We start from the raw sequence: 27262 nt of genomic DNA on the forward strand, positions 1-27262 counted from the left end.
AATGCACATGAATTCTAATACAGCCATTAAAGCAAGGTCCTTGACAGCACCACCTGATGTAATGCTGTGAACTGGCCACCAGTCATTCACTATCCACCCTGTGGTTACTCATCAGTCATTTTACACCATTGTTCACTTAGAATAAACCTTAGTAATTTCTTCCTTCATGAACACCATATAATCACACATATTCATGAGCGATAAGGGTAAAGTACTCGTCCAAATTATACAAATGATCTTCCTTTTTTTTTGGCACCATCAAGGACCAGCTGATGCTGAGAAAAAATATACCCCACATGTTCCCCAACCTCTTCCCATACCAAATTCTTCCCATTCTTATTCACCTCTAAACACACCCATCAGCTACACTGTTACCAAGAGCAGGTGGGCCACATTGCTCATCTTGTTGTCTGTTCATTCTCAAGGTCATCCTAACCTCTAATCCCTTCTTCCTTGCTCCCTACATCATCCTTGAAACTTGCCCACTCATTCCTTAGTCTTTTCCTGGGTTTCAGCCCACCTTGTCATGTGCCTTTTCTCCTATGGGCCCGAGGCAGCCTTAAGCATGGTATTCACAGGATCACCAGGTGAATATAAAGGTAGAAAAAGCCTGAAAAAAACAAATGAAGTCACCACATTTTAGGAATGTTAAGCTGCAATAAATTAAAGTGGATCTTCACTCTGTGGAAGGCTGTGGAAGCCTCCCAATGTCATCACAAAAGAAGATGGCAGTGAAGGGCTCTGTGCTTGTTGTTCCCTCTTGGAATATGCACATCTCATATCCTAGGAGGCATAATCCTTCATTGACAGAGGAGAGTGGGGTGGGTCTAGCAGCGGGTCATCAGTTTGAACCTAGAAGAGCCAGAAGCCTCCCAATGTCATCACAAAAGAAGATGGCAGTGAAGGGCCGAGCAGGCACTGCTGAGAAGAGGATCTCAGCAGGACAATGCTGGATCCGCTGGGTGGGTGAATATCTGAAATGTGCAGAACACAACATCAGATAAGCAGAGGTAAAAAAAGGATGGGAGGGGGATTCGCTCGGTCTAAAGGCAAAGCTGTAAATCAAGTGCACAGTAAAATAGAAGAGTACTATCTGATTTATCTCTTCATCATTGATCAACTTTTAAGAAGATCCTAGACAAGATCTAGTATACATCTACAATGCATCCAAATCATGCAAACAACAATGCAGGTTCTGTTCACTGAAACTGGTGAGAATAAGTATGTGAGGTTTTGGGTTATTTCTACAGCCATAATCAAGGACCAACATATATAAACAATATTCCATCCCTTCACTGGAGGTCATGGATGGCCCTAGAAGATCTCTACTTTATGTTTCTCTGTTCAAATAGTTTATGATATTTCTAGCTTAGGTGTCTAATAGGTTTATGTTGTGCTTTGCTTTGCTTTCCTTTGCTTTCACTCTGTATCTTTGTAACTGCATAGAAAGTTGGCAATGCCATTTCTATGTTCCCATGCAGAACCAGGTTCACTCTGATATGCAGGTCAAACTCCATTTCCTTCCTTTTGTCCTATGTGTTGTATTGCAAGGTGAATTGCAGAGTTGGGCGTGTATTTACCTACAGTCTGCACACACCTTGATTGGATTCTGTCTACAACTACTTTTATCACTTGACATTGAAATATGATACAGAGACATAAAATGTCTGTGACCTTCATAATGGTAGTAATGATGATATTAAGCCTGGGAAATTCCCCACTGCCAAGTGCTACCAATAAATATGTCTTAAATCCAAGTAAGAATAGTGAAACTGACACAAACAGAGCAAAGGTGTTGTCATGTAGAGGTGTGTAACTGAAACAAAGAACACTGACACAGGCGTGTAGTTCTGGTATGTTTTTTTCTTTAAAAAAAAAAGTATGTAAAATTGTTGAAGACTTCCTTAACTCCACCCAAAACTCAATTTCAGTATTTTTGTGGTTATTGTTAGGCTGAATTGTGCTAACTTATTGTACATCTCAAAAATACCAGTGGCAAAAGATTTGTTTGTGTGTTTGTCACCACCTAAGAAGATGTGATTCTCTTGCAGCTGGATTCCTTGATTACTTTATTGATATTTCATTTGTAAAACACTGACACCATCAATTGACTATGACAGCCATTGGGATGTATTTACTAAAACTGGAGAGTGCAACATCTGGTGCAGCTCTGCATAGAAACCAATCAGCTTCCAGGTTTTAATGCCAGACCTTAACTGAACATGGTGAAGCTAGAAGTAGGTTTCTATGCAGAACTGCACCAGATTTTGTACCCTACAGGTTTAGTAAATCACCCCCATTGCAGCTGGGATACAAAAGCTAAAGGAAGCCATGCTCAGCTGGCCAATAACCACTTAATGCCAGTCCCTTGTAACAGTGGCTGAGTTCATGCAGCTTTAAACCTCATAAGTTCTTTAAAGTATATCACAAAGTAAATACCTTGGGATTTTGTATTTTATTTAAAGTGTAATAGGATCTCAGAGTTCTAGGTAATTCTGTTAATAAGAGATCAGGAATCACTGTACTAAATTCACTTTGGTAGTATAGAAATCCATAGCGTCCATAACCAGTTACTGTAGAGCTGATTGTAAACCCTCATCTTGTAAAACAACCCATCAGTTTAAAAAAGAAATGATAGGCAAAACATTTGTGTATACATATAAAAAAAACATAAAATACACCTTTTTTTGAGAGATCCCATTCCCTCTGTTCTCAGCTGCATAAGAGCTAAGGGAGGAGAAACAGTAGCACACTGATTTTCCCAGTGAAAGGCTGAAAAGTGGGGCTGGGTGTCAGCAGAAATCTGATCTTTTGAGGACAGCACACTGAGGTTCCAGCATAGCTAGAGAACTGACTGAATGTTCTTCTGCTTAGTGTGGTCAGTTTTTTTTTTTTAAATAGAAAAGCAGAGGTACTGGCAGGGACTCCAGAGATTTCACACAGGAAGGAAGCAATACAAAGAGAACAGATTACTTTTTCATACAAGTACATGGTACAGCAGGTGCATATAGCATTGATGTGGCACTGAAGGGCACTGGCAGGTGGCATTGATGAGTACTGACAGCTGGCATTGATGGACACTGACAGGTGGCACTGCAGGGGCTACACTGATCATCGGGGCACACTGCGAGCCCCCAGAGCCGCACATGCATGGTTATAGTGGGAGGACGACATATGACGTCCTCCAGGAACGAGAGAACCGCCTTGCGCCCGTTATTTCCTTATATGGCGAGCGGGAGGCAGTTAAAGTATAACTAAAGGAAAAACTTTTTTTGGTTTTAGATAGGGTGGGAAGGTATTAGAACATCTATTAGGTTTTTATTGCCTGTCAGTGGCCCCATTAGGGAGATTCACCCTCTCTATTCCTGGTGAGCTGGGGGCACCAAGGGATTCCCTTCATTTGCAGGGATTTCCTTTCACTTCCTGTTTTGGCAATGGGACAGGAAGTAAGGGGCAAACCTCCCCAATGGGAAAAAAACTGCAAAAAAAAAAAAAAAAAAAAAAACTGCCAGGGGTTCTAACCCTCCATTACTCTATCCAAAATGAAAAAGAAAGTTTTGCCTCTAGTTACATATTCAAGCAGCCTTGAAGAACCCTTGAAATAACTTTCCATTCTCAGTGAACCCCTGATAAAAATGACTATATCTACAACTCATGATACATTAGTGTGAGGGAAGAATGCTCCTTACACATGTGGTCAGTGGGAGGAATTTACAGATAGCTAAAAAGATCAATAGTGTTAGTGGGAACTTATCTGATAGGCAAAAATTGCTGATTTCTCAAGAGACCCCTGGTTGAGAAACTCTCCTTTAAAGTCATTTTTGCTGTGATATTTGGTGCATTGCTATATCTTTGTACATGTCTGTTTTGTCTTGTTAGAGAATAGCCATTGTCATTCTCTGATGTTCTTGAAAATATCACTCTGGTATTCATCTGTCATTCCTAGTCCAATTCTGTCTTATGAACATTTGAACCAAATTTATCTCTAAAAATAATTGTGAAAAAGTAAAATATCCCCAGTAAATATGACATATGTTCTAACAAGGGATTAGACCAGTGGTGTCCAAACTGTGGCAGCTGACTTTTAAAAAAGAGCCACTCACCTGTCCTATGATCCAGCGGTGTGCTTACCCCAGCCGGTTTCACCTGCTGTCTTCTTTCCTTGGTGTCGGTATCTTAACTGTGGGCACAGCTTGCTACTTCACAGCCAGATGCCCACTGCACATGCTCGAGCACTGCTGCACATTGTGAATGGTCCTGCAGTCTTCTGGGACCTGTCACATTTTCCAGAAGACTGCGGAGAGGAAGGGGGGAGGACAACTTCCGGTTCTGATCGCCTAGGTCAGGGGTCTGCAACCTTTAGGACATAAAGAGCCACTTGGACCCGTTTCCGAGAGGGAAAAAAAGACTGGGAGCCGCAAAACCATTGCAACATTTAAAACAAATCCGACACTGCATATATTGCAAAAAGCGCTCTGGTCATGAAGGGGGTTTAAGGGCCCAGTAAGCAAAGGGTTAATCAGGGCCACAGTGTATCGTCATAATCACAATCATAGCCTTAGGTCAGTGGTGGGCAACCTTTTTTTTCAACTGAGCCAAATCTCGCCAAAACCACGATTGAAATTTATTTTGAGAGCCACATTTTTAAAACTGAAAATACATCCCCCATATAGTAATTCATCCCCCATAGTAATTCATCCCTCATAGTAATTCATCCCCCATATAGTAATTCATCCCCCATAGTAATTCATCCCCCATATAGTAATTCATCCCCCATAGTAATTCATCCCCCATATAGTAATTCATCCCCCATAGTAATTCATCCCCCATATAGTAATTCATCCCCCATATAGTAATTCATCCCCCATAGTAATTCATCCCCCATATAGTAATTCATCCCCCATAGTAATTCATCCCCCACATAGTAATTCATCCCCCATAGTAATTCATCCCCCATATAGTAATTCATTCCCCATATAGTAATTCATCCCCCATAGTAATTCATCCCCCATATAGTAATTCATCCCCCATAGTAATTCATCCCCCATATAGTAATTCATCCCCCATAGTAATTCATCCCCCATAGTAATTCATCCCCCATATAGTAATTCATCCCCCATAGTAATTCATCCCCCATATAGTAATTCATCCCCCCTATAGTAATTCACCCCCCCTATAGTAATTCATTCCCCATATTGTGTCAATTCACTTACCTTTGCTCCGCACGTTCCTCTCGCCGTGTTCCCGCGCCGTTCCGGTCTTCAGGGCGGACTGTGAGAGGAGAGGAGTTCGTCACGCTGCCCCGCCTACATCCTGACAGCCAATGTTTGCCACGCTCCGCGGGCCGGATTAAAAGGTCCACCAGGCCGTAGTTTGCCCATTGCTGGGCTAGCTGCAGAGTCCTGACTTTTGGGGTGGCCGCCCGAGAGGAAGGAGGGGAGCGGGCGCCCGGCACACAGAAGACCCTATTGCCTGTCACCTGGTGGGCAGTGTGCTCCGGAGCCGCAGCCAAGGTGAAAAAGAGCCGCATGCGGCTCTGGAGCCGCGGGTTGCCGACACCCGGCCTAGGTGGTCAGAACAGAAGTGGGAGCGGGTATCTGTCAAAATCAGGTACGCCGGCCTGACGTAGTGACGCACTTCCAGCGTGGTGGCCATCTCGGTGCACCTTTTTCCTATACCCATGCAGAGTATACCCAAAAAGCATGTGGTTTGAAACTGTTAAAGACTGAAGATCGATATACTGGCACATACCCATACCTTATTTGGAGAGGAGCCATTACCTGAGTGCTGACCCCCCTGAGAGGGAGATCTGTGTGTGGGGAGAGCAGACCAGTGGAAGAGGCTGTATGCTGCAAGGATCTGAGGGTGTGATCCCACAATACGCTTTGATCCTCACGGGTCGAAGTCGGGAGGTGAGAGGCTAATCTAGCCGTCGGTTGGATTTTTTACCAGCAGTTACCTCACTTTTATCAGCACGAGTGTTGGATTTGAAGTAGTGGTATCATCCACTTATTGGACTTTGAAGCACGGATCATACTTTCCAGTTTGATCTAATTAGTGTGTTGCTTGCACAGGGATTTACACATTTTGTCACACATTTTATATTTTTTATTTTATTTTTATTTTTTGCTTGATGTACGTTTGTTGCACATATTGAGATTTTCACATATATTATACTTATTTATGGTATTATCCTCTGTTATATATTGTGGCACTTGTGTATGGTTTGTTTATTTATTTATATGCACTAGTCCTATGCATGGTTTATATATTATATTTATATTTAGTGGTATTGATGTATCACTCTTTTCACTGGATCATTATTCACCTCCACGTTTGAGTTTTATTGCAGAACACTAATATTTGATGTAGTATATTTAGTGTCACATTGCATTTATTTGTATTTATCATTTTATAGGTACGTCACCCTTTATTGTGGCACGTTTTTGTTTTTATTTAGTCTGTGTTATTTATTTAACACTACATGTTTATTGGGTAAATATTCACCTAAGGGTTTACTGATTGTTAATATTCATGAGTAGCGCTACATTCATTTATTGATTCAGTTCTACAATAAGTTGTCATGACCTGGGACTAAACCATCACTTACATCAGAGAGTTTGGGCAAAGGTTGTAAGCACCTCGGACTGTAATGCAGGCCATAGACGGGTCAAAAATCGGCCGATTTTTCTTTAAAAAAACGAAAAATCGGTCGTTCAAGCGACCGATGTTACCAGCAACGGTAAAAAAAAATCGTCCAATTTTCATCCCATCTACAGCCGGCAAAAAGTGTCCCTGCAGAGAGCTCCACTATTTCTTTGGTATGAACAGGAGCCAGGCGCTGTGTAGTTTTGTGATAGAAATAATACACCTTGTATGGAGGTGTGTCTTTAATAAGTCATATGGTAAAACAATAATAAATAACCAGCCTGTGGCTTTAGGAAGCCAGGTTCCAAGATGGACGGCCCGTCCGCTCAGAGGGAAGCAGTGGAGTAGAATGCCTGTCAGTGCAGGGACCACGTTTACCCGACGTCCCAGCGTCCTGGATGACGTCACCACGATGTGGAGAGACAGAGGGGGGGAACTCTTGCTGGAGCCGCAGCTTTAGAAGGAAGAGGCCGGTTGCTGGGACAACATGTTTCGCGCGCATGCGCTTTGTCAAGTCAAGAGACCTGGCTCCTGTTCATACCTCCCACAAACCGATGTGTTTTTACCATGGCAGCAGTGAGTTTTTTCCCCACCAATCATAGTTGACATATACCATTCACTTATTTCCTTTGGGACACATCTGTGCGCTTTTATCCAGACCGTTCCACTATTTCTTTGACAGTTCCTTGACATTTATAGCAGTTGCAACAATGTATCTATTTGTATCCATTTAGGATACAGATGTTTTTATTCGGAAACAAATAGATACATTGTTGCAACCGCTATAAATGTCAAGGAACTGTCAAAGAAATAGCGGAGCTCTCTGCAGGGACACTTTTTGCCAGACTGGAATTCCTCTTCTTCATCCTCTTCTTCTGCATCCTCTTCTTCTTCATCCTCTTCTTCTTCTTCATCCTCTTCTTCTTCTTCTTCTTTTTAATCCTCTTCTTCTTCTTTTTCATACTCTTCTTCTTCTTCCTCTTCATCCTCTTCTTCTTCTTCCTCTTCATCCTCTTCTTCTTCTTCCTCTTCTTCATCTTCTTCATCCTCTTCTTCATCCTCTTCTTCATCTTCCTCTTCTTCTTCATCCTCTTCTTCATCCTCTTCTTCATCCTCTTCTTCTTCATCCTCTTCTTCATCTTCCTCTTCTTCTTCTTCTTCATCCTCTTCTTCATCCTCTTCTGCATCCTCTTCTTCTTCTTCCTCTTCTTTTTCTTCTTCCTCTTCTTCTTCATCCTCTTCCTCTTCTTCTTCATCCTCTTCTTCAGCTTCTTCATCCTCTTCTTCTTCATCCTCTTCTTCCTCCTCTTCTTCATCCTCTTCTTCTTCTTCATCCTCTTCTTCTTCTTCATCCTCTTCTTCATCCTCTTCTTCTTCATCTTCTTCTTCTTCTTCATCCTCTTCTTCTTCATCCTCTTCTTCATCCTCCTCTTCTTCTTCTTCATCATCCTCTTCCTCTTCTTCTTCATCCTCTTCTTCATCCTCTTCTTCTTCATCCTCTTCTTCTTCATCCTCTTCTTCTCCATCCTCTTCTTCTACTTCATCCTCTTCTTCTCTTCCCCTTCTCCTTCTTCCTCTTTTTCTTCATTCTCTTCATCATCCTCTTCCTCTTCTTCTTCTTCATCCTCTTCTTCTTTTTTCTTCTTCTTTTTGTCTTCTTCTTGCAGGTCACTGCTCATGCGCAGATTTTTTTAGCGGTAAAAGATCGGCCGATTTGCCCATCATTGACGCGAAAATCGGCCGATCGGCAAAATCGGCCGATCTTTTTTCCAACTTTACCGATAAAAAAAATCTGCCAAAATACCGAAAAACGGCCGAACATTTAGCCCACTAACGATCCGAAAATCGGCCGATTTTATTTTCGGCCGAAAAGTCGGCCGATTTTCGACCTATCTATGGCCTGCATAAACAGAATTGTGTATTGGGTTTAACAATGCATTCTGTCACAAAAAAACTATATTTTTTTTGCTAAGTATGACAGCTTTTAGTACACTGAGTTTGAATATTTACTTTCAGCGTCAGGAATCACTGCGATTCTGCCTGCAATTTCAAACGCATTGTTAAAATGTCAAATCGCACATTAGTGTGTTCAGGTATTATTCATATCAATGGCACTGACAAATCGTGCTCTAATCAAGCAAACCAAATTGCGCGGTATGTGTTGTCCAAAAGAAGTTCTGGAACTTTTGGGTGACACGTGTCACGTGATTTGGTTTGCACGATTGCAGCCTTCGATACAAAACGTCTCTATGTGAACAGTAAAAAAAAAAATGGGTTAAGTGTATGTTTGCAACCTACCACCTATCTGTCTAGCACAGACTACCCTCTTCCCACCATCCTCCTCCCCATGAAACACATGGTATATCATCCTGCACCTGTATAGTGTGATTGACCTGTCTGACCAGGAGGCAATAGGCTTAGGGCAGTTCCAAAACATATGAAAGTAGGAGCTCAGATGGATGCGACCGCAGGTATACAGGATCATGATCTTAGCAGATTCTATATATCTGGGTAGATTCGATCATAATTCTTCTATAGGATCAGCCTGGAGGAGAGGCCTATGGGCAAATTGGGACCTGGCAGCATGCTGCAATTGAAAATATCTAAACAAAATCCAACCTGGCAGCTGGAACAGCTGAGAGAGTTAAGAAAAGGATAGCAGGGAGCCAGTAGGCATAATGTCCCCCAGAGTTTTTACGCCGTATCTTGCCCACACCTGAGGGCTGGGTGGCGAACCACTGATTGACCCACAAAAAGCTACGTCTGGCAACTGCCCAAGCCCTCAAAGTAGCCCGTGTAGTGCCCGGCACAATATCATATGCCCTCATCCCACTGTACACCAGATTATAGAGGTCAGATAGATTGAAAATTAGGTAGCATCAAGCCCCATCGTTGGTCTTAGCAGGAGGAATAGTGCCCCATTGATGGTGTCAGTGGGAGGAATGGTGCCTCATCATTGGTGTCAGTTGGAGGAATAGTGTCCCAAGGGCCAGACAGAGTCAAGCAAAGGGCAGCATTTGGCCCCTGGGCCATAGTTTGGAGAACACTAGTCAAGGGGGAAAAGAACAGACTTGGACCAATAATGCAGATACCAGAAAAGGTCCCAAAGGTGTTAAAGATCTCCAAACCCCCCATGAGTGATGGCCCTGCATCATTCAAGTATAACAAGGAATATACACCTTCTCCTCCTCCTCCGCAAGCCCCGGACCGCCAGAGACTCCCTGACCAAAATTGCAAGGGGCTCCAGGACCAGGGCAAATAAACTGGGTGAAAGAGGGCAGCCCTGGTTGCTACCTCTCAGGAGCAAGAAAGGTTCAGACAACCAATCATTAGTGTGGACCCAAGTCTGAGGGGCTCTGTAAAGCAGCAGGAGCCAATGAAGAAATTTAAGACCAAATCTTTGCAGAAACTCTCAAAGGTATCTCCACTCCACCGAGTCAAAATCCTTCTTGGTGTTCAAGGAGGCCACTACTCTAGTTCCACATGTGTCATGTGTTAGGGAAAGATTCAAGAAAAGGCATCTGATATTGATACTGGTGCCCTTGGATCAAATCGTCTAACACCTTAAGTGAATAGCTAAGATCTTGGCTATAATTTTAGCATCAACATTTAATAAGGAGATTGGCCTATTTGAGGCCCAATCCTGCAGGTCCTTGCTCGGCTTGGGCACCAACACACTGACCACCTCCTCTACAGAAGCCAGAAGAGACTCCAATAAAGCAAACTCCAAAAACAGGGCAGTACTGTAAGCCTGGGAGCCAAAAGTTGAATGCGCTGAGAGTAGAATTCAGTTGGTGTACCATCTGCCCCAGGGTCTTTCCCCCCTGTAATAGCCCTATGGTCTTCTGGAGAATTGGGCTCTAGATATATACAACTCCCCCAAAATTCCAAAAAATTAGCATTAGTCAAATCTGGAGAAGCTAAAAGATGACCAGCAGGATCTTGAATACCACCAATATGTGTAGAGGAAAAATACCCAATGCCAACCAAGCCAGCAACCGCACACTCTTGTCACCGTATTTGTACACCCTCTGAGCAGAATGTAACAAGGACTTTTTACTTTGTTCCACCCGAAAGATGGAAGGGTCTCTCAATGCCCATTGCCAGACCGAATAAAGATTCCTATCTGGGGTCCCCACACAAGCCATTTCCAATTGCTTAAACTCCACCTCCAGGGTATTCAAATAGCAAGCTGCCTATTTTTGAAGTGCATAAACATGAGATATATTCACCTTTAATCCACATCTTAAAGGCTTCCAACATACCAGGGGAGTAGTGGAGTTGTCATTCAATACCCAGTAGTTATAAAATATTCACTAATTGATTCCTGAAGTCTCGGATCCATTGCCCAGAATCTGGAAAGACACCACAGTCATTCCCCTGGGGACTGAGAGACAGATAGAGTCAAACATATGGGGGGCATGATCAAAAACCCCACATGGGAGAATGTGACCTCTTTTACATTACAGAGGGCTGTCGGAGAGACATAGGCTAGGTCTATATGGGACAGGGTCCTATATGTGGCCAAATGGCAAGTATACTCCTTACTAGAAGGGTGGAAATGCCTCCAGACATCATTCAAAGCAATGGCTGAGGCCCATTTGGAAAGATCAGAGGAAAGATGGACCAAGGAGCGGAGTCTATCCAAATCTGGTTAAGGGACCATATTAATATCCCCAAGAATCAAAACTTCATCAGTATCATAGGGAACCAGTAATTGCATCAAGGTATATAATGATTGTGGATTAGCAGGAGGAGGTAGGTAAAGATCCATAATACCCATTTTCTTATCATAGATTAGAGCATGCAGCACAACATATCTGACCTCTGGGTCAGTTCTCACATCAGAGAGTTGAAATGGTAAGGTCTTACACACCACTAACCCCATGGGTGTAGCTGGAGTAGGATGACAGTGTGAGCCCACGCCGGGTTTTGCGAATGCTAACAACCTTAGATCCACTTGCAGGGGGTGGGTCTGGAGGAGGCAGTGCCGGAGTGTGTCATGTGATGTCATGGTGCAATGGAGCTGAGCAGATCGGGTTTGAAGGACGGGAGCAAGGCAAGTCGGGAACGGGACTGTCAGTGCTGTTTGGACTGGAGTGGACTGAAGGGACCATCTGACATGGAGACTGTCACTGTGACACAGGAACCGAAGTGTGATGTCAGTGAGGTGTCATCATCATCTGTGCTGCTGCACACTGCTGTCATTGTCAGTCTGAGAGTCAATTTTATGTGTGTGCCTGCCCATTCTGATTTCTTACCCTCCTGAGTCCTATCCATGAGCTACTTACTTACTATATTGAAAATAAAATAAGAACAATGTGTTTTTGCCTTAATATCTACCCTAAATCACATTGCTAATTGCATTTTATACTTCTTTATAGCCTAAATACTGAACTTTGCACTTAAAACTGTCATTGTTAACTTTTGGAAATGCCAGTAAAAACGTGGCTGTGCCAGTAAAATGTGGGTGTCATGTCAGTGAATTTCAATCTGGTATGTTGGCAACACTGACCTACATACATTGTGCTAAAAGGTGTTCCTCTTTCCCATCCCAGAAAGTCAGGAGGTATGGATGAAGCACATATGCTTCTAATCGACACAGGACTGTAAAACTGCATTATCGTGTATAATTGTGCATCAAAATGAGCATTTTATGCTGCATATTTCTGCCAGTTCCTGACAAAACGATCCAGCCTAGATGGGAGTATTTTAATATATAACAGATTTAGAAATAAAACATAGTGTAATTAACTTTGCACTTGACAATGTTCATGAACTTTTCAAAAAACTGCATCTGCCTCCATAGCCGTCATCTCTTATCTGATATGAATGGACATAATATTCTGATCTCTCCATATGTTTAACTCAATATCTCCTCCCTGCCCTGTTAGTATTCTTACAGCAGGAGGCACAGGGATTGGATTAGACATGTAACCAGATTGAGAGCGGGTCGTGTGTAGGTTGAGGTCAAACCAGGGACATTGGCTGTCAGTGTGTGACGACTGTGCCCTAGTTGCTGCTAGTGAGTGCAATCATTAGCTTTATGATTTTCAAAGAGTATCTATTGCTTTGTACTCAATGTACAGACATAGCAAACCCTTTCCAAAATATTTGCTATATAGCACCACAGAATGTACAGAGGCAATTCAGAAAACAAAGAAACCATTTTCTGTTAATGATTTGTAGAGGAACTAGATGATTGGAAAATGTGTCCATATGGAGTGATTTGCATTGCCTTATAATGTCGTCATGTTTACTTATTATTGCAATAGCATTGTATTCTTGCATACTTGGAAGACATTACAATGTACAGTGAACTTTAATACCTATTTTGATGGAAGTATTTACCATTGAAATTATGGGGAAGTAGGAGACCGTTAGACACCTGTGCAGCTTTATTTCTATAAGAGTGGTTTTAGCCACAGCCTTAGTGCTAATTCTTAAAGGAAACATGTAGGCTGAATAAACACAGGAATCTAGCAACAGGATAATAATACAAGTTGCTCCACATTCAAACCTAATTTCCAGAGAGCCCTTGTAATCCATGAAAATTGGAAGGATTGCAAAAGATAGCAGCGCAAACCCATAAAAATTCTTCAAATATATTAACCACTTGCCAACCGTGCTATAGCTGAATGACAGCTACAGCACAGTTGTCCAGTCCTTAGAGGGCGTCATATGACGTCCTCCCAGAACACGCCCTCCTGCGCACCCTAGGGGGCACACACCCAGTGATCTCCATGATCGCTGTGTCCTACAGACACAGCTGATCGCGTGGTGTGGTAAAAGGCCAATCACAGCAGCCGTTTACCATGTGATCAGCTAAGTCCAATGACACAGCAGATCACAGGTAAATGCAGTTGCCAGTTATCAGCTGCATGTTCCTCGCGCTGTCACAGAGTGAGGAAAGTACTGCCGATAACTGGCAATTGTCAGAGGACAGATTGGCAACCGATCATCAGGGCCCTGATGATCAGTGCCCAGCATTGCCACCCACCAGTGCCGCCCACCTGTGCCCAGTAGTGCCACCCACAAGTGCCCAGCAGTGCCACCCACCTGTGCCCAGCAGTGCCACCAACCTCTGCCCATCAGTGCCTAATACTGCCACCCACCAGTGCCCAGCAGTGCCACCCACCAGTGCCCAGCAGTGCCCCCCATCAGTGCCACCCAGCAGTGCTGCTCAGCAGTGTCACCCAGTAGTGCCCAGCAGTGCCATCAGTCAGTGCCCAGCAGTGCCTCCAGTCAGTGCCATCAGTCAGTGCCACCCATCAGTGCTGCCCATCAGTGCTGCCTGTCAGTGTCCATCGTATATCAGTGCAGCCTCATCAGTGCCGCCTATCAGTGCTGCCTATCAGTGCCACCTATCAGTGCCCATCAGTGATGCCTATCAGTGCAGCCTCAGCAACGCATATCAGTGAAAGAGAAAAATTACCTGTTTGCTAAACTATAATATCATTTTTTTTTCAAATTTTTTGCTCTTTTTTGTTTATAGCCCAAAAAAATAAAACACCCAGCGCCAGTTAAATACCACCAAAAGAAATCTCTATTTGTGTGGAAAAAAATGATAACAATTTCATATGGGTACAGTGTTGCATGACCACGCAATTGTCATTCAAAGTGCGACAATGCAGAAAGCTGAAAATTGGCCTAGGCAGGAAGGGGGTATAAGTGCCCAGTACGCAAGTGGTTAATAGTAAAAAGGCCTGGTCCAAGCATGTAGGCCCTTTACAAAATAATCTAGAGTGGGTGACTGGGGACAAAGAGAAAGACAATGTCTTTAATACCTTCTTCAGCTCTGTGTATACAAATTAGTATGGAGGAGCTCTTGTCCATAATGAGCATGGTATGGACACAGCCCCAGATGATCCACATTGGCTCACAATTGATATGATGCAGAACTATTTAGACAGTATAAAGGTGAATAAAGCACCTGGACCAGATGGCATACACCCACGGGTCCTTAAAGAATTGAGCTCTGTCATTTCAAAGCCATTGTTTCTAATTTTTAGGGATTATTTAATGACTGGCATAGTACCACTGGATTGGCGTAAGGTCAATGTGGTGCCGATATTTAAAAAGGGGTCAAAATCTTTATCAAGTAATTATAGATCTGTTAGTTTAACATCTATATTTGGGAAGATACTGGAGAGTTTAATAAAAGACCACATAGATGAGTTCTGGCTGGAAAAAAATATTTTAAGCAACAGACAGCATGGATTCATGAAAGACAGAAGTTGTCAAACAAATCTGATTTCTTTTTATGAGGAGGTGAGCAAAACCTTGGACAGAGGGGTGTCTGTGGACGTGGTATACTTGGATTTTACAAAAACGTTTTACACAGTTCCCGACACATGGCTAATGTGTAAGGTAAAGTCTAGGGGCTTGGAAAAATCTGAATATAAATGGATAGAAAACTGGCTAAAAGATCGTATTCAGAGAGTAGTGGTTAATGATTCATACTGTGAACGGCGGTCTAGGGTTGTCAGTGGTGTACCCCAAGGTTCAGTGTTGGGACCCTTACTTTTTAATATATTTTTAAATGATATAGGGTCTGGGATTAAAAATCCCATTTCAGTCTTTGCAGATGACACCAAGCTGTGCAGTGGAATAACGTTCTTACAGGATGTCTGCAACTTACAAGCCAACCTCAATGCACTGTTTAATTGGGCAACTATGAGGCAAATGAGGTTTGATGCTGATAAAAGTAAGGTTATGCACTTGGGGGCTAAGAATATGCATACATCATACATACTAGGGGGAGTACAAATGGGGGAATCAATGGTGGAGAAGGATCTGGGGGTTCAGGTAGATCACAAGCTTAATAATGGCATGCAATGCCAAGCTGTGGTTTCTAAAGTGAGCAAAATCCTCTCTTGTATTGAAAGAGGTATAGACTACAGAGAGAGAGATATCATATTACCCCTGTACAAATCATTAGTAACACCTCATCTGGAATATGCAGTTCAGTTTTGGGCACCAATTCACAAACAGAACATTGGGGAACTGGAGAAAGTACAGAGAAGGGCAACCAAACTGATAAAAGGCATGGAGGAGCTCAGCTATGAGGAAAGATTAGAGGAACTGAATGTATTCTCTCTTGAGAAGAGGACATTAAGGGGGGATATGATCAACCTGTATAAATACATCAGTGGTTCATATAGTGAACTCGGGGTAGAGTTATTCAACTTGAGGTTATCACAGAGGACAAGGGGGCACTCTTTATGTCTGCAGGAAAAGAAATTTAGTCTCCACATACAGAAAGGTTTCTTCATAGTAAGAGCTGTGAAAATGTGGAATAGACTAACTCAAGAGTTGGTTCTGGCCAACTCAGTGGATTGCTTTAAAAAGGGCCTGGTTTATTTCTTAGATACACAGAATATAACTGGTAAAGTTGATCCAGAGAATATCTGATTGCCTGTCGGGGGATCAGGAAATATTTTTTCCCCTGCAGTATCAAATTGTATCATGCTTTGCTGTTTTTTTTTTCTTTCCTCTTGACAACTGTGGGTGTATAATTACAACTTTTTTTTACTGCTTTTTTCAGCCAGACTACGTAACTAAAAAATGAAAGCCACTAAGGGAGTGATTGAAAGTGGCCAGGCCATCATCAGCCAGCCAGTGTCCCAGATTGTGAAATCATAGACTCGTTTTTGTAAAAATATATTTTCTTAAAACACTTTGCTGGTTAAAGTGGAATACATAAATAATGCAGTTTATAACTACCATTAACTGATAGGATCAATTTCTGTCTGTCTTTAGCCTGCCCTGTCCTCGCTTATCCCACCACCAGCTCCTGAAGAAATAAAGCTCCAGACACCAAAGTGTAAAAGCAGTATTTCTAAAAGTTTAATACAAAGGAAGAGATGATATACAGAAACTCAACAGGCATTTCTAACTCAGGATAACCAATAAACATTATACTCTCATCAGTAAAGTTACATGAAGAGTAGAAACTACAAATTGCTGAGGGGTACCATATAAGGTGCATCCGTTTTCAGAGAAATGAAAGCAATTCCTGAGAAATGAAACTAAAGCTGTTACATATTCAAGATGGAGGCATTATATAAGCAGGGCCCTCCGAACCCTCTGGTATTGAACTGTATTGTTGCTGTATTGTCTCCCATTATATTGTAAAGCGCTGAGCAAACTGTTGCCGCTATATAAATCCTGTATAATAATAATAATTAAAAAATGGATGCCAGTTTAAAGATATATTTCCTTACATTAACACAATAATATTTCTTCTGAGTTGACCCATAACATTCTTTATTACCTGTTGTGCAGATGCCAGTAGATCCATCATTTTCTACTTCCTTTAACAGGGAGACATGGTTCTTTTGCAGTGAAATCACAAAGCAGCATTGGAACCCTGCGGACAAGGTAGTCTTTGATGGACAAGTAGTTTTAAATGGGCATTAAAGTAAACCTGTGACTATGTACATTTAAATATTTCCATAATCTAATCTATTACAAGCACTTTACTGAAACCTCATATAAAATACTGTGTCTATTTCTGGAGACCTCACAAAAAAATATCTATTGGATGGAACTAGTCCAGGAACAGGTAACAAAAATGGTGAAAGGTCTGAGGGATAAAACATATCAGGAGAGACTTCGGGACTTAATATGTACAGTAGAGGAAAGAAGGGAAAGGGGAGACATGACCAGGGGAGGACTGACAACTCATGGGGCCCCCAGACAATAGCGGATCATGTGTCCTTGCCCAAACTAAAAAAAAGCCTATGAAAAAGGTATCAGGGGCATCTCATGGGGCCCCCTACTGACCCCGGGCCCTCGGGCAGTGCCCGAGTTTCCAAATGGTCAGTCCGCCCCTGGACATGACTGAAACCTTTAAATACATCTAGGGGGTGAATAAGGTTCAAGAGGACAGTATTTTCAATATGAAACCAAGGTCGGGAACATGACATCAAACTAACAGGAGGAAAGTTTAAAACCATCTTAGAAAGTATTATTCAACTGAAAAGGTAGTTGATGCTTTGAGTAAACTTAAGTGGCTTCAAACATGCTTGGGACAAACATAAATCTATATTCAGATATAAACGTTAAAAGTTAATAAAAAAAAAGAAACAAACCAAAAAATACAAAAGCCTTACATAAAAAAAAAACAGACTCGATGGACCATGTGGTCTTTTTCGTCTATCGCTTTTTTATGTCTCTATGTTCAACGCGGTTACCTCTGTAACTGTAGTTATTGTGGAGAAAATCATCTTCAAAATTCAGGTGCACTTTCAAAAAAGTCCAGCTCCATCTACACTTTTTTTTTTTTGTAAAAAAGTTTTAAACCGTATATAGAGTATAATATAAAAATAATTCTCTTCTCACTAATAAGAACTAGTAAGAAAATGATGTTGCTTGTATTTCCCAAGATACAGTTAAACAAAACACGTAAATACTCAGAATATAGATTGGCAGATATGATGAAGGGATATACAGTATGAGTAAATAATGGAATATCCAGTTTGTGTTTTTCATCTGTTTGACTGACTATAAAGCAAAGCTATATATTTTTTTACTGGAATCAGAGTAAAGTACAGTAAAGACGGTCATACATGTGAATACCACTTCATTTCGTATCCATTCCAGTTCATGTTATGTGATTCCTCAGTATCGGGGCAATGCCTTATAGCACCAGTTTATCAGACAAACCTTACAGCTTTTAAACTCCTTGCAACAACAGTTTGCATAATTCCCATTTATTCTCATCCCTTCCTACTAAATATTGGCAGTTGAGGCCACCCATCGCAATAAGATGCTGAAGGCAACAGGAAACGGTGAGGCTACATGGTGACCATACAGGCTCCAGTTTCACCCAGCATTTCAGGCAACTGGGGTGCTCTGGAAATATGGTGAATATACATGCAGGTACCTAAAAGTCTTGAATAAAAAGGACAGCAGCCAGCTTAACAGCATGGGACCATCCCACAAACCTTCTTTGAGGCCTTTATTGCTGTACAACAAACAACCCCACAGTAAGTAGAATGCTACAATTTTTCTAGACCAAATTCACAGGCTTCTTTTTCATAGCTGTTTTGTTCTGCTAATGACACCACAAGGAGGTGTATGTAAAGCTGTCAGGTGACCTAATTAATCTGAGGAACATTTGAATGACTACCATATCCAAAGAATAAGAACACAATATAATGTAGATCAAGGGTGCCCAACCTCTTAAAGAAGGAGGGCCATTTAAGTGATTTGGTAGCCAGTCGCAAGCCAAAATGAAATGAAATGGTTCAGAATTTCACATTTTTCATTTTGAATAGAATAATGAACATTTTCCTTCTGTAGCCACTGAATGCAGGAGGGAGAAGATAAGAAGCCAGATTTCAGCAAATTCAGGAGGAAATAGAGAGGAAAGGTTCTTGTATTTGCTGCCTCTCCTGTCCAAGCTTCTGCTGGCTTCAGGCTGCTAGAAAGGTCCCAGGCAAAGTGCACTTGGTATCAAACTGAGACAGAAAGTGGCGCTACAGAGGAAGATTTGGCTTATGTGGCTCCTGCTCCCTCTGAGGCTGCCTTCTTCCTCCGCTGCACTCTGATGCTCTGGGATGGCGGGTTGGCAAGCCCAGATCGTGATCAATGGCTTGCTGACCCCGGGCATGCACTTTGCTGGTTTGAGGTCGAGGGCCACAGCAGAGGGGTCCAAGGGTCACAGGTTGAGCACCGCTGATGCAGATGCTGGAAAAGTAATAATTTATTGAGCACTGAGAATTTAATTTAATTTCTGGGACCACTTGCATTAAAAACATTCTTTAAATTTAGTAATTCATTCCGTTTGTGACTCCATTAAAGAAACAATGCCTACATCCCTGAAATACTTACTTTTTATTAGGGTTCATCCTTCCTTCATAAACCAGTAAACCAATGCTTCCTTGTCACAGCCACGTTATGAGTTCGATCAGCAAGGCAGAGGCACTGATTGATTGCTTAGGCAGAAGCAGCAAACCAATGTCTTTCATTCACACAGCTCCAGTTCCTCGTTATGGCATGGAAACACCAGGGGCGGACTGACAACTCATGGGGCCCCCAGCAATAGGGGATCATGGAGCCCCTGTGTCCTTGCCCAAACTCAAAAAAGCCTATGAAAAAGGCACCAGGGACATCTCATGGGGCCCCCTACTGACCCCGGGCCCTCGGCGGTGCCTGTGTTTCCAAATGGTCAGTCCGCCCCTGGGAAACACTATGGGTATTTGTATTATCTTACTTTAGTCAACAGTAAGTTGGTAGGAGTACTAAAATTTAAGATACATTTTAGATCCACATGTCCATAGAGCAGCAAAGACTTCAGCTGTTTTAATGGTTATTTTATGGGCTCATTCACATGGGCACAGAGGACTGTACAGTAACAGAATTCTAGTTATTTCTGTGTCCAGGAGTCAGAGTTGTTTGCGTACAACTGCAACCAGTAGCATGTACAGGGCAGCTCAGTTTTGTTAGTGTTCAGTCTTTGCACTCGTGTGAACAATTTTTTAACAAAAATAGCATATTATTTCATCTAAAGTGCATGTATAGCTATTTTGGTTATTTGTTTAGGATAGGGTAGGGAGTGAGTAAAACCACTGTCAGTTTATTTTTGGTGTCGGTGTACCACTGGGGAAAATTACCTTCACTTATTTTCCAAAGATGCAAAAAGGAATGTCTCAAAATTAGAGGAATTCCCCTCTTAGAATTTTCCCCAAAAAAGTTACACCATTGGAAGATTTCCCCTTGCCTGATGTTCTGTGGAGAACATTTTGGATTTTGGATAAAGAAGAAAGGTCAACCTTTCAGTAGAGACACAGACAGCAATACAAATTTGCCATATGGTCTAACCTTTACCCACTCAATGCAAAACTAAAAAAAGTTTTGCCTAGAAATATGCTTTAAGAATTAAAAAACTATTTATGGGTTATAAAAATCTGTGATAATCTGGGTAATCATGTACTGCAGCAATTCTTTGCAGATCATAACTGTAGTCCTAGATGTTGTAAAGATACTATGCATACTATGTCAAACTAGTTGTAAGAATTAACTTGTTCTGAGCAGCAATATCAAGTTAAAGTACTCGATTATCTAGGAATGTTTGAGTGAGCAGCATATAGATATGGTATCAACCTTATCTTTCATGGAGGAAAAAGGTACAAGGCTCTACATTATATACCTATGTATGTTTACTTTGTTGATAGGTCAAAATCTACAACTGACTAAATAACACAGAATGTCATAGTTGCCAACATTTTTAAAAAAATACCTGGGGCACCAAGCCATTGTAGGAGTATAATTACTTTATTTGGGGATGAAGCATTCATTTAAAATGGACATGGTTTTACAAGAGGCATATCGTTACCTAATTCCATACTTAATTAAGCATATATAAGAAAGTTGTAGTTATGGAGATAAAAAATACAAAAGTAAACAAAAAAGTATGCAGTAAGAAATGGCAGTGCAGAGCTATAGAGTGAATGGTATCAGGCAGCAGAGCGATCAGTTAGCAATATTCAGTGGCAAGGCAATCAGTGAGTAGTATGTAGCAGCAGGGTGGTCTGTGAGCAGTATGTAGTAGTGAGGGAAATCAGTAAGCAGTATGCAGTGGCAGGGCAGTCAGTAAACAGTATGTACCAGCAGGGGGATCAGTGAACAGTATGTATTGTGAGACAGTCAGTGAGCAGTAGGTAGTGGCAGGTCAGTTAATGAGCAGTATGTAGTGGCATGGCAGTCAGTGAGTGGTATGTAGTGGCAGGGCAGTCAGTAAGCAATATGAAGTAGCAGGGAAGTCAGTAAGCATTATATAGTGATAGGTTATGGTAGTAGGTGGTGCCAAGGAAGTCAGTGAGCAGTATGTAGTGGCAGGGCAGTCAGTGAGCAGTGTGCAGTGGCGGGGTAAGGCAGCATGTAGTGGCGGTGAAGTCAATGAGCAGTTCTGAAGTGGCAGGGTGGTCAGTGAGCAATATGTAGTGGCATGGCAGTCAGTGAGTAGTATGTAGTGGCATAGCAGTCAGTGAGCAATATGTAGTGGCATGGCAGTCAGTAAATGGTATGTACTGGCAGGATAGTCACTAAGCAGTGGATAGTGCCAGGGAAGTCAGTGAGCAGTATGTATTGCCAAGGTAGTCAGTGAGCAGTATGTAGTGGCAGGGTGGTCAGAAAGCAGTACGCAGTGGCAAGGTAGGGTAGCCTATAGGGGCAGGGAAATCAATGAGTAGTATGTGGCATGGCAGTCAGTGAGTGGTATGTAGTGGCAGGGCAGTCAGTAAGCAGTATGAAGTGGCAAGGCGGTTAGTAAGCAGTATGAAGTGGCAAGGCGGTCAGTAAGCATTATATAGTGGCAGGCTAGGGTAGTAGGTGATACCAAGAAAGTCAGTGAGCAGTATGTAGTGGCAGAGCAGTCACTGAGCAGTGTGCAGTGGCAGGGTAGGGCAGCATGTAGTGGCAGTGAAGTCAGTGAGCAGTTATGTAGTGGCAGGGTGGTCAGTGAGCAATATGTAGTGGCATGGCAGTCAGTGAGTAGTATGTAGTGGCAAAGCAGTCAGTGAGCAATGTGTAGTGGCATGGCAGTCAGTAAATGGTATGTAGTGGCAGGATAGTCACTAAGCAGTGGATAGTGCCAGGGAAGCCAGTGAGCAGTATGTAGTGCCAGGGTAGTCAATAAGTAGTAAGTAGTGGCAGGGTGGTCAGTAAGCAGTACGTAGTGGCAAGGTAGGGTAGCCTATAGGGGCAGGGAAATCAGTGAGCGGTATGTAGTGGCATGGCAGTCAGTGAGTGGTATGTAGTGGCAGGGTAGTTAGTAAGGAGTATGAAGTGGCAAGGCGATCAGTAAGCATTATATAGTGGCAGGCTAGGGTAGTAGGTGATGCCAAGGAAGTGAGTGAGCAGTATGTAGTGGCAGGGCAGTCAGTGAGCAGTGTGCAGTGGCAGGGTAGAACAGCATGTGGTGGCGGTGAAGTCAGTGAGCAGTTATGTAGTGGCAGGGTGGTCAGTGAGCAATACGTAGTGGCATGGCAGTCAGTGAATGGTATGTAGTGGCAAGGCAGTCAGTAATCAGTGGATAGTGCCAGGGAAGTCAGTGAGCAGTATGTAGTGCCAAGGCAGTTAGTGAACAGAACAGTATGTAATGGTATTGTGGTCAGTAAGCAGTATGTAGTGGCAAGGTGGGGTAGCCTGTAGGGGCAGGGAAATCAGTGAGCATTATGTAGTGACAGGGCAGTCAATTAGCAGTATGTAGTGGCATGGGGGTCAGTAAGCAGTATGTATTGGCAGGGCGGTCAGAGCAATATGTAGGGATGGGGCAGTCAGTGAGCAGTATATAATGGCAGGGTAGGCCAGTGAGCATCATGTAGTGGCAGGGTGGTCTGTGAACAGTTTGCAGTAGCAGGGCAGTCAGTGAGTTGTATGTTGTGGCATAGCAGTCAGAGAACAGTATTTAGTGACTGGGCAGTCAGTGAGCAGTCTGTAGTGGCAGGGTGGTCAATGAGCAGTATGTAGTGATAGGGCAGAGAATGAGCAGTATGTAGTGGCTGGGCAGTCAGTATGCTGATGCAGAAACCAACATAAATTGCATATGAAAAAGATAAACCATTGGAGAATATACAATCTGTGCTGCATAACCATAGTGTTTAGAACAATCCACACAGCAGAATCCAGATTTAGTAATTTGCAGAAAAGATTACAGGTCATCCAGTCTTGTAAAAATGGTCAGCTGTGCAAATTTGTGAAACTGACAAGATCAGCTCATACAGTACCTATGGTAGCACACTTGTGGACATAATAATAATGCTAAGTGCAGAAATACATGTTAATAATTCATAAATTAAAATGGAACTTCACTCTCTCAATCTGCATTGACTATTTTCAATCCTTATGCTGCTAGCATTAGTAAATAGATAGGAAAGTATATTATATTTACGTGTTTTAAACTTTTATTTTACATTTTTTTTCCAGTTACTTCCTGGTTTTCACACCTAGGCAAATGATGTCATTACCAAGGACTCTTAGCAGTGATTGCGCTGATACACTCCCCTCATTCCTTCTTAAATGATGTCATACATCCCAGGAGTCTTCAGCAGGAAGGATGGGCTTTTTCAGCTAAGGCAGATGGCAGATGGATTGCAGATTCCAGGAAGTACATTCATCTGCCCTTACTTAAGATGGCTATGGCCAGAAATGCTAGAGGGGTGTTTTTCAAAGTGATTTCTCTGCAAAAAAGAGCATGGAGACATGGATGGATGGGGGAGTTTGATTTGAATATTATGAATGAATTAAATAGTGTTTTTGGTTTGTGCTGCTTAGATGCAGTGTAGTTCCTCTTTAACTTTCATTGCCTTGATTATAGCAGAATAAAAACCAAAGAATTAGTGACAGTGGATTAATTATTTTGCACCTCAATATTTTTCTGTGAACCACGTTGTTAAGTAAATCAGACTATAACATTTGGGAGAGATTAACTTACTGTCTCTCAACAATGAATTCAGTGAGTTTTAAAATATTAAAGTTAGCACCTGGAGAGCTTAATTATGACTTGGAATGAAGTCAAGGCCTGAGCCTAGGATCCAAATTGCTCTACAGGCTCACAGGGCTCAGGCTTTACATAGAACCATGAATTTTGTCCAATTCAGGATTTAGCTTTCCAGGTGACAAGTCATGAAATCCAACTTTTAGGTGCCAGAGCCTCTAATGCCCATTGAAATTCTGGTATTTAAAAGATGACTGATAGGGGGTGGGGCTTATCACAAGAAAAAGTGGGTCCTAATCTTCCCACAAAGGCACAGGAAGTTTAGTAGCACTGGTATTCATTTTACGTCTGGTTCAATTCAAAGACTACTTTATGCCCTGGGAAGAAAGATGGAGGAAAAGAGATAAAAATACTGTAAATAGAACAAGTACTTCATTCATTTGGTTTTAGTAATTGTACGTGTCTTTTTTCTGTGCACCAAAACTGTTTTTTTTTTTCATTTTGCTTAACATAAGGGAGGATTATAACCCCTCTCAATTTTTTATGATCTATGGCCGGCTTTACTTTGAAAAAGCATGTGATATTGACTATACTATATTCATACCTTCTAGAGTTGCAGAGTGCAGACTGAAAGGAAGATGAATGTAGCAAATTCCACCTAAAGCAGTGTTAACCTCTCTGGCGGTATTCTTGAGTGTAGCTCGGGGTAAAATTTCAGTACCAAAAGTGGTATCCCTGAGCTACACTCAGGCTTACCATGTGGCGTTGCTCAGGGATTCCCTGCAGCGTTTACCTTGTCCTTTGCTCCCGCGATGTGTCCCCTGCAGCGTCCCTGGCCATCTCCTCCGGCCAATGCCAGCATCCAGCTTCCATGTTCCTGTCCCTGTGACGTTGGGACATACGGGCACCGAAACCGGCGGAAAATTTGAATGTTTTAAAAAATTTCATTTTTTTGAAAACGATTATTACATAGCAAAACATTGCTGTTTCAAAGCATTTCACATACATTTTGTCCCTACTGCTTTGTCCTGTGCCCTGCCTGCATTTTGACTGTTCTTTCTGCCTGGAAACTGGGAAAAGTCCATGGCGTCCAAAAAGCGTCCCTTTAGGTCAAAATCGGTTTTAGACCAGCTAGAGAACAGCGATAGTAAATCAGAACCACTTGCAGAATTGAATGATAATGATTCATGGGGAAATTTGTCATCAGACACTGAAAACAATTCTGCGACTTTGCTCAGTGATGTGCGAATTTGCCTCTGTATTTCAAATTTCAGTGTTTTTGGTTTGATTATATTATTGAATTAAATTTATTATTATTTTTTACGATTATTTATTAAATTATAATTTATGATTTCGTGTTTCAAGTTTTATCATATCCGGAATGTTTACTAGACTCTTGTTCGGACAGATTTCAGTGAGTTATTCCTAAAAATTACAGCCTACAATAAAAAAACTACATATTTCCATGCAAAATAATGGTACCACTTTCAGCACCAAAAATCTGAAATATTCATACCGCCGAGGAGGTTAAACCCAAAAGTAAACACTTATTATATTGCAACTTAACAATTCTTAGATGTGATGGACTGATGTCTGTATTAGTTTCCTTTTTAAAGCAATTCTAAAGGTTAATTTTTTTTGTAAAATAACAAACATGTCTATACTTACCTACTGCGTGCAGTGCTTTTGCACAAAGCAGCCTGGATCCCCCTCTTCTCGGGTCCCCCGCAGGCTCTCCTGGCTCCTCCCATCTGTTAGGTGCCCCCACAGCAAGCAGCTTGCTATGGGAGCACCCACTGCTCTGTGTGTCCATTCACACACGGAGCCACGGCTTGGCCCCTCAACCTCTCTCTCCTCATTGGCTGACTGACTGTGATTGACAGCATGAAGGTAAAAGGCCTTCAGCCTTTACAACCACTGTAGCACACCCTTGGGTGATGCTTGGCTAGATATATAGGTTCAGCTCCCACCTGAATCTGGTGACACCTCCGATTATACCCAGAACACTTCGACACTCTGAGAATATTTTTTATGGGTTTTATTGAAGAAGACAAACCCTGAAAAGTACTAGCTGATTTAACACAGGTAATGTACATAAAACACAGATACCACTTTGCATAACACAGTTAGTAAGAAGTCACAATTCACTCGCCAAATTCTCCAAAAACTGACTAGTATCACACTGACTAGGGTGACATATGAGAGTAACATTGACACATGAAACAATAACTGTTAATGAGATTTAGCAGCTTATTGACATTTGCTATAGCAGTACTATCTAGAGCAGAAATGTCCTACCTAACCACTGGCCAGTGGGATGAAACTTAAAGTCTCTCAACGTTGGGGCCCTTTAATCAATGGAAGAGCGCTCACTCTCTGCATGGGAGAGTATTTGTAATCCAGGGGTAGCAGGATAGCACAGTCTCCTTTAAGCAGAATCTTCCAGTGAACATTGCAATAGAAGAAAAACAACACTTCAACAAATCTTTACCATACAGGTAAAATCCTGATATACTGACACTTGCTCAGTATATTCAAAGCAGCAAGCTTCTGTGGGGATTTGGAACAAAACACACTCTTCAGCTACAGCACAAGTCTTGAGGAGACAAACCAGTAATATACAGTGACAGAGTTCTCTCATCAATCAGCAGCAGGCATAGCTAATTCTTGGCAGCTTGGGCTTTCCAAGATCTGTGTCACTCTGAGAATTAGAGAGCAGGCTTTCTCATGACCATTCTCTAGAGATGAACAGCAAGTGCAGCAATATCAAAATCCCCTTTCATCACAGAGTACTCACTGTTTCTGGATTGTCCTCTAGATAGCATTAGACAGTAGTAGAAATCCTTCTCTCTTTCGGCAGCTCCAGACTTTGAGAGACACATGCACTTGAGTGGCTGTAATCTTGAGTGTCAGGCAGGACAATCCTTGATTTGCACACTGTCCTCCTGCAACAATTCCTCTGCTACACACTCCCAGCCCAACCCATGGGCTCTAACAACACAGAGAGTGAGACTCTGTGACTTTACACCAGGAGCCCTTGCTCCATGCAGTCCCCTGAAAATGTCTGCTTCCCCACATGTGCTTCTTCTTCCTTTTCCTTTCTCCTTTCCTCCACAGCCAATCATACGTTCAGCTGCAACAGTGCTGCTATGGGTGGATCCTTTTCAG

At 42.2% G+C, this 27262-nt stretch overlaps 1 long non-coding RNA gene across 1 annotated transcript in view; it reads right to left on the reverse strand.

Annotated features, from left to right (window-relative positions):
* Positions 1 to 26683, reverse strand: part of LOC149441924 (uncharacterized) — a 66893-nt gene extending 40210 nt beyond the window's left edge. Inside the window, exon 1 of the long non-coding RNA XR_016307269.1 lies at positions 26393 to 26683. This is a non-coding gene — a long non-coding RNA (uncharacterized LOC149441924). The remainder of the gene's footprint in view (positions 1 to 26392) is intronic.
* Between the last annotated feature and the right edge of the window lie 579 nt (positions 26684 to 27262).

This window comes from Staurois parvus, unplaced genomic scaffold, assembly GCF_062004578.1.
Source record: "Staurois parvus isolate SC_StPar_1 unplaced genomic scaffold, SC_StPar_1.0 ptg000934l, whole genome shotgun sequence".
NCBI lineage: Eukaryota > Metazoa > Chordata > Amphibia > Anura > Ranidae > Staurois > Staurois parvus.